A 16805-nucleotide genomic window follows, 5' to 3' on the forward strand; every position below is an offset into this window, starting at 1 on the left:
TTATGTAATAAATCGTATATTTTCGTCATCCTAGGAAGCAGAAAACAAACAAGCGACAACTCGCTTGGCTTGTTTCGTTCATAGAGAAAAATCCAGAGCTAGCAAAAGGCGTCAAATTTACAGATTCTCGAGAATCAGTTTCTACGTTGTGGGCGACAGCGCAAAGTTCCCTTAACAGTTTGGGACCTCCAACACGGTCCGTTGTCAAGTGGCAAAAAGTAAGTAGAAGTTCCTGTATCCACTTACATATTTAAATTAAATATATTCCCATTTTATATTAGGTTTGGACCGACAAAAAACTGCAATTAAAAAAGAAATTGCAGCATAATAGAAACGAGGTTAGAGCTACTGGAGGGGGGCAAAACACGCAGCACTCCTTTACGGATTTGGAAGAGGCTATCATTCGCCTTTTATCTCTGGATAGATTGGTTAATCACAGTGGTAAAAATTCATTAATTAATCGTAGTGTATGATAACTTGTATTTTCATTTCTGAATGAAGGAGCCGTATTCGGAACACCGCCTCCTGCTTCCGGCACTGAAAATGGAAGTACTGGCCGATCACTTCCTCGCGATGAGGATCTGCAAGCGGATGAAGGCGAATCTGCGAATCTTGAGCAGCCGCATCCTGACGAACCACACTCTGATCAGCAGCAACAAGCCAATCAAATATTGACCGGAACAGCACGAGAACATGAACCTGAAATAAATCGTCGGCCTACTATCAACCGTGGACATATAAAGAAGCGCAACTATCGCAAACCTCTTCTCGAAAAACAGACTCATGACCTCAACAAGATGATGGAATATGTTTCAGATTGCGCTAGATATTCACGTAAATCTTTCGCAGTACATCAGAAACGATTGGCTGTGGATGAAAAACGCTTTCAATTGGAAGAAGAAAAGTTTCGATTTGAGTGGCAAATGCGTTTGGAGGAACAAGAACTGCGATGCAAACAACTACAGTTAAAATTGCAAATGCTGGATTATAAAAAGCAGAAACTGGATTTCAAGATGGGACGGGCAACTACCGAACAAACTGAAAAGCGTTACGACACATGTTGTTCCAACGAAGAGATATGAGGGCCATGATTTGAATAGCTGCTCGATCCTGTGGAACTTCGATAGCGTCGAAATTCAACCGCTGCTGAAGTCAGAGTAGAAATCGTACATGTATAAACCTTTAAGTTTTTCAGAATATTAACCGAAACGTGGTTTCTTGTAGTGTAATACAAGACGTCTTTGTTTTGAAGATATTTTAAACTTTCTGTATTTTTTAAAGTAAAATTAATTTTAAAACCGAGAAATAAAATTTTCGTTTACATTTATTGAGACTTCTTTTGGGTTACATTTGCTTGTCTGTGGATCTAGTTTCCAAGTGCAGATTTATTTTATGACTTTAACCATTTACAGAATATTATGCATGATTTCTTCCCTGATTCTAATTGCATTTTCATAATTCGCGTCAATATCTACAAAATCCTCATCCGCTTCGTCATTCAGCTCCGGTTCATCCAAATCCATTTTATATCTGATTCTGAGGTTATGTAGCGCAACACACACGTTGATGATTTGAGTTGCTTTTTCCGGCTGGTAATGCAACTGTCGTTCTTTCAACATACATCTGAAAGTATTCTTAAACACTCCGATTGATCATTCCACAGTAATCCTGGTCTTAAAATGTATTCCGTTGAATCTTGTCTGTCGTTCATCGGTTTGTTCTCCAGTACGAAAAGGTGTAATCAGAAATGGTGTTAGGGGGTAGCCAGCGTCACCTGCAATGAAAATTTGCATTTCAACATAAATGCAATATGACTTAAGTTACATTTTTACCAAGTAACCAAGAGTTTCTCTCTCCGTTTGTATATTCCTGTTGCAATAATTGATTTAGTACACTTCCATTCCAAACAAATGAATCGTGAGAGGAACCCGGATGATTGGCGTCCACATATCGGATCAACAGATTGTGATCACATACCTGCAATAATAATGTATGAGTTAATTCAACGAACTGCTGTTTAAATTTTAAAACTTACCAACATAACATTTAGACTGTAGAACCCTTTTCGGTTGTAAAATAGGTGTTTGTCATGAGTTGGAGCTATTATGCTCACATGGGTTCCGTCTACGCAACCGATGACTCCTGGAAATCCCGTTTGTTCGTAAAAGCCCTGTTTTATGATATGCTTTTCACGTTCGTCGGTTGGGAAAACGATTTCGACGGGGCATATTTCCTTCTCAAGTATGTCCAAAACCAACTGCAATACTTTTGACATCGTAGGTTGCGCCAATCGATCATTCCCAACACCCTTCTGATAACTTCATTCGGAAAAGAACCTCAAAGAAGCCGCTAGCATAATCAATGGAGAAACTGCAGTTGAATGACTAGATGGTTTCAGTTTCGTATCAATGATTTCCAGCAGGTGTGAAAAAATGTCTTTTGACACTCTAAACAATTTGACAAAACTAAGAAATATGCCATTAAACATAGATGTCGATCAATATATATTCGAGAAATAAACTTACGATTTTTCTGTTTGATCTAGTGGATTAGAGTAATCCCTTATACGCCTACGTTCTACGGCAAGATTGGCATACTCCTCGTCGTCTTCACTGTCAGTATCAAACCAAAGTTCCACGCTCATGATTGAAATAAAAACTGAACTATCCCACCTTTTTAGCAACAATTAAGCAAATAAGTAATGAATACTCTTCTACTTTCATATGTTAGAAAGAACAACGAACGCAGCATGTGACAGTTTGTGGCTTCCGATGTTGCACTATAAACATTGCGATTATGAATACCACTACACTGCAGTTGTCACTCCACTGAGTTCATTTTCAATCACTTCACCGTCCGTGACAACGGGAATAGACCAAATCAAGTGAAGTGATTGGAAGGTGAAGTGTAAGTGAACGTGAAAGTGATATCCGTAATAGGGCCCATTGTCTTCCATAATACATATTCACTTGATTGGTAGGCAGGTTTTATTTGTCCAAATTCCCTATGGAACATTAAATATTCCAGATGAAAAGTATTTTACTTTGGCTCGATTTCCTATGAGCGTAAGCACAGACTTTCAATCATGGGATTGAATCCTTGCATAAATCACGCACGCTGAGATTGGAAAAAAAAAATCAGGATTCAAAACGATCCCGCACATTAAGATGATTTCAAAGCATGCTTTTTAAATCTGGGAGCAAAAGGATGCTCTTAGAAGACAGATTTCATTCAAATATTTTTTCACTCTCATGCTCGTTAAAAGTGTTGAACTATAAGGTTATAGATAGAGCATAATATTTTATTTTATTATCACATTTTCAATTTTTTTGACTCCAGCTAATTTGACGGCAAAAAAGTTAAGGAAAATTTAAATTTTTGTTCAATTTCAATCAAGGACTATAATAATATAATACATTAGGTATATTTTAAAATGATAAAAAACATTAAAAACTCAAAATCATTTTTGATGGTTTTGGCCACCTCTTTATATGGAGCCAGACAATCGTGCACTGATCCAAAAAAAGGTGGAAAAATGAACACAATTTAATCCATAATATGAAAATATTAATATAATAGTGTTTTCAGAAACTGATATTGTTTTTGTGCAATTCTGAGTAAATATTTATTACACACAAAATTTACTATCCGAAGTTCTAATTTGAAACGATACGCTTCGGGCTTTTATATCAAAGTTTTATGTTTTTCACGTTGTTTTATTAAATTCAATAGGTTGGATTCAAAACTAATTAACCCCACATGGTATTTAGTCGATTTCCTCCAGACAAGCTTGAAACTAATTTTGTAGTTTCGCTCAAATTTTCACAGTTGCTACTGGTGGTCCAACTGAACAAATCTGGGGGTATTAAATAAGATTTTCACGGTTTGATTTTTTATATAAAAATGGGACACCTAATAGGAAAATAGGAAACTGATGTATTCTACTTTTGTCAGTTTTGGTTTACTTGGGCAGGAATGTTATTGAAAGCTATTCGTCGTATTGAGGTGGTATTTAGAGATTGCTCACTTGGTCGGAGAGGGGGCGTCTTTTAAATGTTTCAATTGTTGTATAAGCAAAATGCCACAATGGAGGAAGAGTAAAGTAATATAAAATACCACGTGGTTTATGGTCGGCCCATTATTGCCAGAGTAATTCGCTGTCACTATCAAGGCTTAAAATTTGCTGATTTCAACTGGCCGACTGCGATAAAACTCAGATCATTCTGTATACCGTTTTTTTCTCAAATTCCAAACAGACTCATATTCCGAACACTCGGTTTTTGTATGGCGATTAGGTTGAAATGTTTCGCTGAAATATGTTATCAAATTACCAGGAAATGGCAGTGAATTATAATTCAATTTAATCATCTTCCAATATTTTTTATACTTCGGGAGTAGTGATGATTCTCTAGTTCGAGACCAGTAAAACTAGCTGAGATAAATTTATTTGCGAAATTATTCATTTGAATACAATTTATTCGTGCTGTTCGGAATTTGAATCAAGGTGTTCGTAATATGAGACAGATTGAACACAGTGTTCGGCAATTGAATCAAAATGTTGTTCCTTACTTTTACGTATAAACAATACTAAAACTATTAACTATTAACTATTAACATTATAATTGGCATACCCAACAGCTAACAGTTAGATTTTACGAAGAAATAAAAATTTACACAAATATCAGCCAATTTATGCCAATCAGATGTATTTGAAGTCACTGTTGGCCTTAAGTGTTCGGAATATGGTACCATCAACATCATGCTGGATATTCCAACACCAGTGCACTGGTGGTGATAGAATATGGATATTACTGAAAGGTTAAGTTGGGTCTTAAATTAAGTTAATAAAACAGCCACTTGTCGGTTCGATATTTTTGACAGTACTTTGGAATGATGGTAACCTGAGACGAGACTCGCGGAGACGGTCTTCTTTTTCTGCGATTGCTGAGTTTTATTTTTATTCCACTCAGTGTTTACATCAACCATGCGTAAGCCGTTCAAACTTGCACATGAACATCTCAGCAAAAAACTATTGCGTTTGCATCACATCGAAGCATAAACGACCTTTTGAGTGAAATTTCATGCCAGCAAACTTAGCAGACATTATCAATAATTAGTCTTGTGTTAAGATTTATTAGCATCTTTGCTCCACTAACTGAGGTTTTTAATAGTAGTATATTTCGAATACAATACTTGACACTTTTTCAGCCATAAAATCGATGGGCTGCATTTGACGTTTCGTGACAGCGGGATCTGGGCTGCATATGACGATGATATTTTTCCTCTTCGCGAATCTCTCTCAGATGGTAACTATTTGCTGGTCACAGAAAAACAATAAAAACTTTGATAATTACCACGTGATTACTCATTCTGCTGTGATTATGATCTAAAGGGCGGTGTCACTTCACTGCTTTTGTTTGTGAAATCAAAATGACATTGATAGCTTGAGAGTGATATTGATAGTTTTATTGGTATAAACCTGAGAGAGACTCGCGAAGAGGAAAAATATCAACGTCATATGCAGCCCAGATTCCCCTCTCACGAAACCTCAAATGCAGCCCACCGTTTTTATGGCTGAAAAAGTGAAAAGTATTGTGTTCAAAGTAAACTGTTATTAAAAACCTCATTCGGCGGAGCAGTTTTTTCCAAAGTTGCAGATAAATCTAAGCAGAGGATTAATTACTTATAATCTCTGCTACGTTTACTGGCATGAAATTTCACTCAAACGGCTATTTATGATTCGATGTGATGCAAACTCAATCATTTTTTGCTGAGAGATTCATGTGAGGATTTGAACAGCATGTGCATAATTGGTATAAACACGAAGTGGAATAAGAAAAAAACTCAGCTATCACAGAAAAAGAAGACCGTCTTCGCGAGTCTCGTCTCAGGTATAAACCTGGGGGTACGAAATAAAAATCAACGAGCAGCCAGGCTGCTGTGTGATACAAAACTTTTCGTAAAAATGATCCGAGTATGCCCAGGAATGTTCGGTCAAGATTTCGTTACGCTAAAAAATGTTATGCAATTTATATAATACAAAGACTGCCAACTGTTAAAGAAAAGTTGTGCTTGGGTCAAATTATAAAGGTCTTTTACAACTTTTCTCAAATATGTTTCCTTTTAGCACAAAGCCAGAAGCTTTCTGATTAAGTCTGTTTATTGGGAAAATCGTCAGCATTGAATTGTTGATACTTTGTGTGAAGTATTTTAAGAGTGCACTTTGAATGTGGTGTCCTGAGAGAAAAGCAAACAAACAACTGTTAGCACTCGCGGAAAAGATTGTGTTCAAATTGAACAATTTAAATATTCTAGTCCGCACCCCCTAGGTATAACCCATCAGTTGAAATGACTGATATTGTGAAACTCTGATTATTGCAAGGTATTAGACAATTCAGACTCCCCTATAAAAGAGAATCATGGAAGAGCTTCAGTACTTCTTTACCCTAGCTTACATTCTTCGCCCTTCAGCGACTCGCAAAATTTTAAGAAAGGGCAAGAAAATGATTTTGCGTGGTTTCATTTTGGGAAAATCTCGTTAATCTGCGCAGAATTGCACCAATTGCAGAATTGCAGTCTCCGGTTGGTTGAGTGCAACAAAAAGGTCAAACACGTTTCGCAGCTGTGTCGTTAATGAAGCTCCAAAAACACAACAAAGTTGTGCAAAATTTTGAGCAGACTGCACATATTTTCATCAAGGCTGACTATATAGATGATTGACATGACATAACGTTACTTTCAACAATGCTGTCAAGTTCTTCTTTGCGTCAGTCCATTTCGTGGCCACGATCCTATAGGTACCCTAAATATCCCACTTTAAATCGTTTCAGAAAAATTCCTTTCCTTTTCCATTCGCTGACCTTGACTCATTTTGTAATGGGCAAAGTAATGAAAAGATTATTTTTACATTGAAAACATGGGTTATATAACAACATTAATGGGTCGTTTTCGTGAACGAAACGGCAATAAAAGGAAATTCGGCTCATTGATGCATCGAATAAAACCGTACGAGTATATTTACAGTCGAAAGGTTCGGCGCGTAAGCCTTTCTTAAGCGTTACTCAATTTGAATCCAAAAGCATGGATGGCAGTGAAAAATGATCTTCCGTTTTCGTTCGATTCCACTACTAGTGGCACGGTGTGTTTAAAAACGTTATTAACGAAAAATTTACATCAATTTTGCACTCAAAAGATATAAAAGTCGAGCATCTTCTCCGTGAATTTTATTTAAAATATTTCAACGAGGGAACCGAAAGTTATCGTGATGATGTTGAGTTGTTTTGAAGAGATTCTAGCATACTTCGTAATATTTCCTATCAGTGGATCATTACAGTAAAGTTGGGCAAAAGTTTGAGTTTTTTCTAAGGTTTCTAACGCAATTTAAAACATACGTTTTAAATTATCAAATGCCGTTCAGATAAGATACTTTCATTTCAAATATTATGAAAATCTATTTGTTGATCTTAGACATGGAAATTTTGAGTCGAACTTTATGACTTGGCAAGAATTCGAATCAGCGGAGCAAAAATTCGATTCATATATTATGTATTATTGTTCCTTTAGTTCCTTCAATAGGTGCCGATTTGCTGAACATATTTTTCTAAGTTAACGGTTTTAGACACACCGTGGTGGTGTACTGAATAGACCTACTGCATTTAACAATGCGAAAAATGTTCCTCATATGTGATGGGGCTTGAAAACGAAAGAGATGATCCATCGACACACGTAACAAACAGTACGAAATGTTCGATATAGACAAAAAAAACTGCATAGTCATACTCAGTTGTCGAAAGACGATTTTCAATGCATTCCACTCAAAACATAGGGAATAGAGGGCAGAACGACCCACCTATGTACAAAAATGTTTTAATACCGTCGTTGGAGGTGAGAATGGGTTAAGAAATTGGTCAATAAAGCAATTGGTTGTTGGACAACTTTTGTAAATTATCTTGAAATGACCTACCTTCTTGGGCAACAAGGCACTTGTACATGTTGAAAAAAAACATTGAACATTAAAAACCATTGAAATTTAGTTGTTTTTCATTAAACTGTGCAACCTAATCTTAGTCCTTAAAAGACTGGTATTCTTGATGGCTACTTCTTACCAAAAACAATTTATACGACATTGAGAGATTAAACATAACTTCCACTCACAAATAAGATTACGCCTGTGTTAATTTCAAGAATTTTGCAGCGTTTGAAACAAAATATCTGCAACCAAAACCTTATTTTTGGCAGGTTTGTTAGCAATTGAGACCAACATATCCATAGCGATAAACGCGCAACTATTGGGCAAGACCAAGCTGAGGGTCGTGGGTTCGAATACCGTCTGTCGAGCACGGAGAAAAAAAGAATGGTAAGCCCAAACAAATTTTAGTTATTTTAAAACAAAAGTTTAGGTTGAATATTGCACAAATAAAATATTAGTTTTTTTGGCTTTTTCGATTAGAAACAAATTATTATTTTGGTTATTTTTTTATCTACATAACATTTAAATTCTACAAAAGATTATTTGAAACAAACAATTTTTTTTTGACATTTGAAAAAACAACTAATGTTTTAGTTTGTTTGAAACAAGTATACTTCATTTGAATACCCAATATTCAGGTTGTTACAAACAAATTCATGGCTTAAAATAACCAAACCGTCGATTGTTTTTATATTCACAGTTATGCAATTATTTCCAATTTTTTTTAATGGTTTTAAATAAAATATTACATCATACAAGCAAAGAAGTTTATTCATATTTCAATTGAAGTAATAAAAAAAGTCACTTCCGATGATGCTATTAGTTTTCATTCAAGTTGGCTCCCTGAATGATGCAGCATAGCACTTGTAAGAAACTAATAATGGATCTGCGAAAATGAAAAAATAGTATAGTTATGCGGTCTGATTCTATGGGCTGTATAATACACTTTATAAATACCTATTGTCATCTTCAGTAAATTTCACATATGCAACTTCGAGGTAGATTTGACATATGAAGAAACATCTCAGAAACACAAATGGGAAACACAGGAGCCCTATGTAGTCTTATTACCAGGGTTTGAAGTCCCAAAATGATAGAGTAAATTGGGGCAAAAGTTCGAGTGGGGTAAGAGTTTCTTTTTAAGATTTCTTGCTCAATTCAAAACAAAACTTACAACTAAGAGACTTTCACTCCAAATATCAAAAAATCTATTGATATTTAGGAAAATTATGGCTATTTGTTGCTTTTCGACTTGAATATTGTAAATTTTGGTCAAACTTTCGATGCAAGGAATCAAATGAAGATATAATATTTTTTTTTTTAATTTTATGTAAGGGCGTTTCTAGGCCTATCATTAGGATGCTTTGACGTGTATTAGGTTTTGCATAAATGCTTGGAAACAATTTTTGGCCCATAGCGGGGCAAAAGTTCGAAACATGTATAAATTCACGGAGAAATTTTCAAATTGTCTGATATCCACATATTATTTTCAAATTTAGCAAAATTTGCCTGATCGTGTGAAAAATGTCACCAAAATTTGGCGATTTGGTTGAAATGTTTCGCTGAAATGTGTCACCAAATAACAAGAAAATGGCAGTCAATTGCAATTCAATTTAACCATCTCCAATATAATTTATACCGCCGGAGTAGTTATGATTCTCTAGTTTGAATCAAGGTGTTCGGAATATGAGACAGAATTAACACAGTGTTCGGCATTTGAATCAAAATGTTGTTCCATTCTTCTGCGTAAAAAAAATACTAAAACTAATTAAACCAACATTATTAACGGTACATCCAACAGCTAACAGTTAGGGTTTCCGAAGAAATTAAAATTTACACAAATATCAGCTTATGATTGCCAATCAGATGCATTTGAAGTCACTGTTGGCCTTAAGTGTTCGGAATATGAGACAAAACGGTATATTACAATTAAACCTGTTTTGGGCATTTTTTTTTAATATGAATGTAGTGTGTATTTTTCGGCAAACATAAAATTTACGGCAGTTATAAAGTATGCCTTTCATGAAAGTATCGATATTTTGTGTTTTAGCCATTCTTACCCCATCGGTGGGGCAAAACTTCGTTTAAAACAATTAATTTTGAATCTGTTATAACTAAAAATGGGTAAATATTTTGACACAAGTTTGCTCAGCCAATATGTTGAAGGTTCACTGCATGGTATTTGTTTTGTTTCATCTGCTTTTATTTTCCTGAAAACTTTGATTATATTACTAAGGTCGAACTTTTGCCCCACCTTACTCTACTATGCATCCGGTAGAAATCAAAAGCAAAATTTATTTAAAATTATTATTTTCTCGGGCAACGAGCGTCGCAGCTAAAATGTGAATAGTACGCTGTGTTCATAAAAATCGTTAGAATGCAGCGCCACACTAAAAAACTGATTTCAAAATGCGGCGAGTTGAGGCGCGTCGCGAGTCACACTGGCGCGATCCGGTATGGTGGCGGCTCGACAATACTGCTCACTAGCGAATCGACTATTCCTGAAAATAAAAGAAAGTAGTAAATACTACCCCTGAGCGGACATTATGATCACCTTACCCAATGTATTGGAGAACATTCACGTTCACAAAAAATACTAGAAGTACTTAGAAATGACCGAACTCAAAACGATTCAATCGAGAACCATACTGAAACCTTGTTTTAAACTATTATCTCGTTTGTTTTCGTTCCTAACAAAATCCTGATTTATTTTAAACTTGATTTTGGTTCTTTCAACTTAATACTTTAGTTTGAAAATCACAGCTCGAATGAAAAATTAACAACAGGTTTTTTGGTAAAAATAAACCAACTTTAAGTCGAAATCAACAACAAAAATAGTTTGTGATAAAAAAGCAGATAAATTGACATAAACATTTAGGTTCAAACAACCTAAAATACAAGTTAGTTTTAAACAAAACCATTAGTTTGGTACAACAAATTTATGCTTAAAAACAACAAACTTCTTAGTTTGATTTTCAACAAACGATGTGGTTGTTTTAAACTAGTCTGTTCTTTTTTTTTTCTCCGTAAGGATTTCCTAATTTTTTCGAACTCTCAGGGCCTAGAGTACCTCCTTGATTTCCACACGATATAGAGCTTATAGAGCTTGCTGCAGAGAGTTAGCCCTGCCGAGGCTGGTCCCTTGTAACATTGTTTGAGTCGGCTAGGAGAAGCAGTTTGCCTAGGCCACTTCTGCTATGCACTGGCTCCTCTCCAAAGAAATACCGTAAGGTGGTTCCTGGGAGATGAGGGTCTTAGGCCAAGGTAATGTATGTACACTCTGTACACCACTTGTTCAATTCAACGAGAATTGTTCATGTACAGTGTCTTTGGGGCGGCATCCCCACACTCCCTGAGTTACCTTTTCAGCCGTCTTTTTGCAGATTTTCCACTTTTGGTCACTGATTTAACAGCTATGTAAAGGCTCATAAGAACATTAATCTAAAAAGCAGGCTCTGTTGGGACACAACATAAGAAACAAATAAAAGAAGAAGAAAACTAACATATATTCGTTACTTACGCTAAATGAACCTTGAATAATCCTACTATATTCCAAAAATATCTCTAAACATTCTCATTAAGATTTCCTTTTTTTGTTGACGAGAAAAGACTTGAATGTTTTGCATTGATACCATCCTGAGAGAAACTCGCGAAGAGAAAAAATATCAGCGTCATATGCAACCCAGAATCCGCTGTCACGAAACGTCAAATGCAGCCCGTCATTTTCGTGGCTAAAAAAGTGAAAAGTATTATTTTCAAAATAAATTGTTAATAAAAACCTCAGTCAGTGGAGCAGTTTTTCCAACGATGCTGATAAATCTAAATACAAGACAAGTTATTCCAAATGTCTGCTACGTTATCTGGCATGAAATTTCCCTCAAGACTATTTATGCCTCGGTGTGAGGCAAACGCAATAATTTTTTGCTGGGATGTTCATGTGAGGGTTTGAACGTCTTGCGCATGATTGATGTAAACACAGAGTGAAATAAGAAAAATACTCAGCAATAACAGAATAAGAAGACCGTCTCCGCGAGTCTCGTCTCAGATACTATCCTTACTAGCAGCTTTATTGTTTGTGAGCTGATTAATGACAACCTTAACCTTCCTCAAAGTGGGGGCTGGTTAGTTTCCATCATCCGCAGTTTCCTCCTTTGTCTCCACCTACATTGCATGCGCTCTCAGCGCCATTCAGGTGTTCGTCCAAGTGCTGCTTCCGCCTTACGATCACCTAACGTTCGTCCTTCAACATGCCCCCATCCTTATCCCTGCACATCTCGACTCGCGGCACGAAGCCATTGCGGGTTGCGCTGATCTTCTTATAGAACTTCCGTATTTCTTGAGGCAGGCACAACTGTTCCATCTCCTCGTATTCCGTCTACTCCATTCGGCGTTTTTTCTCCCGAGGCGGGTCTGCTGTGGCCGTTTCTGTCTATAACGTTCTACGATCTGCCACATCCCATGACCACCCGTGCTGCATTCTTCTTCTGCAGATTCTGCCTACATTCCTCGTCGTACCAATCGTTCCGTCGCGTCCGTTCCATATCACCCAACACTATCTCAAGCTCGTGTGTGGTGCCGCAGATGGTATAGTTAACTCTAATGTCGAATTCGTTTTTGAACCCAGGTTGAAACTGGCGCAACCCGTTCTGAATCACAGTTTCAACCCCAACCCGATTCAGGTTCGACCGGACTACAATTTGTTTGACGTTTGTTTGTTCATGTGTTGATCACCGACCCAGTTCCTAAAAACGAAAACTACATAAGTATGCGCACAATTAGGGTAAATTGCCAATTATTGCACGGTTAAGGAAGCAACGTAAGTAATTTGGCTGTCAAGTGTGCCAGAATGCCTTAAACTTAAACTAAAGTTCGCTCAAAACAAGAAAATGTATTCGACAATCAGATTCCCGATCATTTTAACTCGAGAATAACTTTTGAAAATGGCCTTTACATTTTTGCATGTAACTTATTTGAAAAATTCTAACTCCGAAACTGTTGATTTTAGAGAAAAATGTTCTATGAAGAAGTTGTAAGGAACCATGTGGTCTACTAGAAAAAAATATACACAGAAAAAATATTTTATGTTTTTTCATGAAAAATTATAAAAAAAATGTTTCAAGGTGGAGAAATTTTTAATAAAAAAGTTTCTCTAGAAATAGCCATTTTAGAATTATATCGAGTTTAATGCAAAAAATATTACTTAAATGTTAAAATAAGCCATTTTCATTAGTTGTTCGCGATTCTCCATCAATAATAATACGTTTTCGATAGTAAATACCATATTTCTTTCCACTTACTTATTTTTCTTGATGGAGAATCGCGAATAACTAATAAAAATGGCCTATTTTATTATTTAAATAATATTTTTTTGCATTCAACTCGATATGATTCGAAAATGGCCACTTCTAGAGAAATTATCCATTTGATCATTATGGTTTAGAATAATTTCATGATTTGTATCATCAGAACGTATTTATTTAAGTTCTTAGAAGAACTTTTTTATTAAAAGTTTCTCCATCATGAAACTTTTTCCCAATCATCTGTTTACTATCAAGATTCTATGGTAAAAATTTAAAAAATATTAAAAATGGAGTTTTTGTGTAATTTTTTTTTTTTAATTTTTCATGAAAAAAACATAAAATATGTTTTCAGTGTATATTTTATTCTTATAGTCCAAACGGTTCCTTACAACTTCTTCATAGAACATTTTTCTCTAAAATCAACAATTTCGGAGTTAGAATTTTTCAAATAAGTTGCATGCAAAAATGTATAGGCCGTTTTCAAAAATTATTCTTGAGTCAAAAAGATCAATTTTTCTATGGAAAACACTTTATCTACCTTTATCTTTATCTATTTATTTTTTTTTCGACTCATTCTGGATGGAACTCGTCATCTACCTACCTACCTACCTACCTACCCTTGCCAAAACCCAATTGTTGCACACTTCGAAAACATCCGCATCCTATTATTGCACACTTTGAGCCCAATTATTACACACATCTTTAAAATTGCTTTATGCGTGGAGTTGACTCGCTAGTATAATTAAATACGGCGTGATACAACATTCCAAACAATAAATTTAACGAATTAAGAAGAGTTTGCATGATTATTCCATGAAATAATGATTTTATCAAAGAAAAAGCCAGTAAGAGCGCAAAACTGCATTTTGTTCTGTCAGTTTTATTTATATTCTGTAACAATGGGCATTGCATACCTCGCGGCGTTTACTTCATAGCCAATAAATTAGGCTACAGCTGGTGGCGGCGCGCCAATTATTGAACGCCTTAACATTTACAATGAAAAATCATGTTTTTCTAATAAGTTCTCCTCGCATTATGATACCATAACATAAATCTCCATTTCCGTTGAAAAAATGAAATCCATTTATATTTGACTTCAGTAGAAGCTATTTCATTGCGGGAAATATTTGAGTCATGACGGTACAATTTGGATGCTAATTGACTAGCACTGCACACGATAGTTTAATTTCGCTTTAAGTGCACGATTTTGACCTTTTTAATGAGAAACAAGCTGAAATGAATTATTCATTAGTGATTAGCATAAATATTAGGGTTTCAATTCATTGCTATCAGTGTAATATTCCCCGTATATTGGCAAGTGTGCAATAATTGGGTGGTGTGCAATAATTGGCAATCTACCCTAATCCCTTTGTGTTGGAAAGCAACGCTAAGGACTGTTCATTTTATAAAGTGGACACCTTGTGCATGCTGTATCTTTTTAATTTATCAATGAAATTTCAATCGGTTTTCTGCACATCGTTTGACTAGTATTGTACAATGTTGTGATAATAAAAATTCTCCAAAATTAATTAAATTTCACACGAATATGGAACAACGATTAAAACGGTCGGTTTTTGGAGGTTATCAAAATCAATGATTGTTAGAAATTGGCTGGAAAATTCGACAATTTATATTTTTTATTTTCAAAAAGGGCTTGTTCTTCGAAAGTATCATCAACTAGAAGCCTGATGGAAAAAATCAAGTTATTTTTGGAACAACAATTTTACAGATATAATAACATCATTTTCCCCCTATATTTTTAGAGAAAACCATTTTAAAATTGAAGGGGATCGGTATGAGTAGATTTTTTTTGGTTAAAAGTACGTCCTGACGGAAGTCCTAATATAGTATTAATATGAAAAATGACTTACGCCTTCATAGAGTTACTTATTAAGTCCCAGGTGACATTTAAAGCACAATAGATACACAATTGCTTTATTCTTAGAAGACCTTTCAAAGTACATTGACAATCATCAACTTGGCAACACTGCTGTAATAAAATCGACTTCATTTTGCACCTATTATTTTTGTAATATGTTATTCTGAGATTACCAATTGAAATTTTTGGAGAAAACCATTTACAATTTGCTGCAGATCGATAAATATGCGTACACGATTTTAAAAGTATGAGACTTTTTAGTAAAACTACCATAAACAGTAAAATTTGTGCTTAGGACTGTGGTTTAAACGCACGATTTGGCTCTCGTTTTAACAAATATAGTTTATTTAGTAAACCAGACCAGTTTTGAACTCGCTTTTTACTTTCCTCTTTTGCTGGGAGTGAAAGGATGGTGTATCAGCAAATTTGGCCATAAATGGGTGCATCACTAAAGTTACCTAATGTCAGAGAATGGTGGAATATAGTTGATTTTTTCAAAGCTATACCTTTTGTAGAATAGTAAAGGATACAAACATACAATATGTTCATAAAAATTAGGATTTTTGTTTTGCGAAAAATAATGTTAAACTTTGACGAACAGCTTTTCTTAGGAGTTTTTGGAAAAATTATTTGGCTCTTCAACCAAAAGCATTTTCTAAGATCTTATATTTTAATAGTATTGTAGAATAATAGTTGAACCACGGCATAAAAAATTAACAAGGCAGGCTCTTCACTGATGTAAACATCAAGTTTGGTTGAAAACATGTGACGTCACTCCTATCGTACCATATACCATCCGGACCACTAGATCATTTTTTTCGAAAATTTGTTCGAGGTGGATAGGAATGACGTCGCCAAGTAGTTGTCAGTTTTCGGAATATATCACCTTCTTAAATATAGTACACCGTGAGTTGAACGATGCACAGAGAACCGATTACGATTTTATCAATAAATAAAAAAGATATAGCAAAAACAAAGTGTCCACTTTATAAAATGAACAGTCCTTAAGATGCAGAATCCGCGCTCTTTAAGGTTACACAGTTTGGAATCAACTTGTAAGATTGCACTAAAACTTCAAAGGCACAAATCTAGCGAAAAAAGCATCCAACAACCGTGCACTTTTTATTTTGGCTTTGTACACTGTCAGAAAGCTTAAAATAAGAAGATCAGAAACGTTTTCTAACTATTTCTCCAGTTTTGTGCCTTTGAAAACGTGAGTAGGGGCACAAGTCGGCCATTATGCCGGCCATCTTTGGATTCCGAGATGTTTCACCTTAAGGTTGCTCATTCCCCGGTCAGTACCGCGAAGAGGTTGGGATATAAGCTGCTGGGCAGGAGGCTAAAGACCACACAAATGGGTCCATTCCATCCCTTCAGGTACGCGAGGTACCAATGCACATTGGTCCACGGAACAAAATTAAGTGGAATAAATTAATAACTTGAAAAATATAATAGATAGCGTTTTGGTGTCTTCTGAACATTTGTTTGTCTGGTCAAGGCGCGTTATATGTAAAAGTATCCTAAGCGCCTAATTTCATAGCTTCGGAAATTTGCTCAAACTTTTTTATTTCAAAATATAGCAGAATAAAATGTTCTAAAATATTGTAGACTATTGAAAATATGAAAACTTCGAAAAACATCAGTTTTCTTTATATCC

The 16805-nt window shown here is 35.4% G+C and overlaps 1 protein-coding gene and 1 long non-coding RNA gene across 3 annotated transcripts in view; one reads left to right on the forward strand and one right to left on the reverse strand.

Annotated features, from left to right (window-relative positions):
* LOC5577031 overlaps positions 1-16805 on the forward strand; it is a 62644-nt gene that overhangs the window by 34499 nt on the left and 11340 nt on the right. The gene's annotated exons all lie outside the window — the stretch shown is intronic.
* LOC110677899 lies at positions 1418-2873 on the reverse strand. Its single transcript, XR_002501271.1, has 4 exons — positions 2526-2873; positions 2036-2465; positions 1833-1977; positions 1418-1774 (listed from the first exon to the last, which is right to left on the reverse strand). It is a non-coding gene; the product is annotated as an uncharacterized LOC110677899 (long non-coding RNA).

The sequence above is a fragment of the Aedes aegypti genome, chromosome 3 (assembly GCF_002204515.2).
Source record: "Aedes aegypti strain LVP_AGWG chromosome 3, AaegL5.0 Primary Assembly, whole genome shotgun sequence".
In the NCBI taxonomy this organism is placed as follows: domain Eukaryota; kingdom Metazoa; phylum Arthropoda; class Insecta; order Diptera; family Culicidae; genus Aedes; species Aedes aegypti.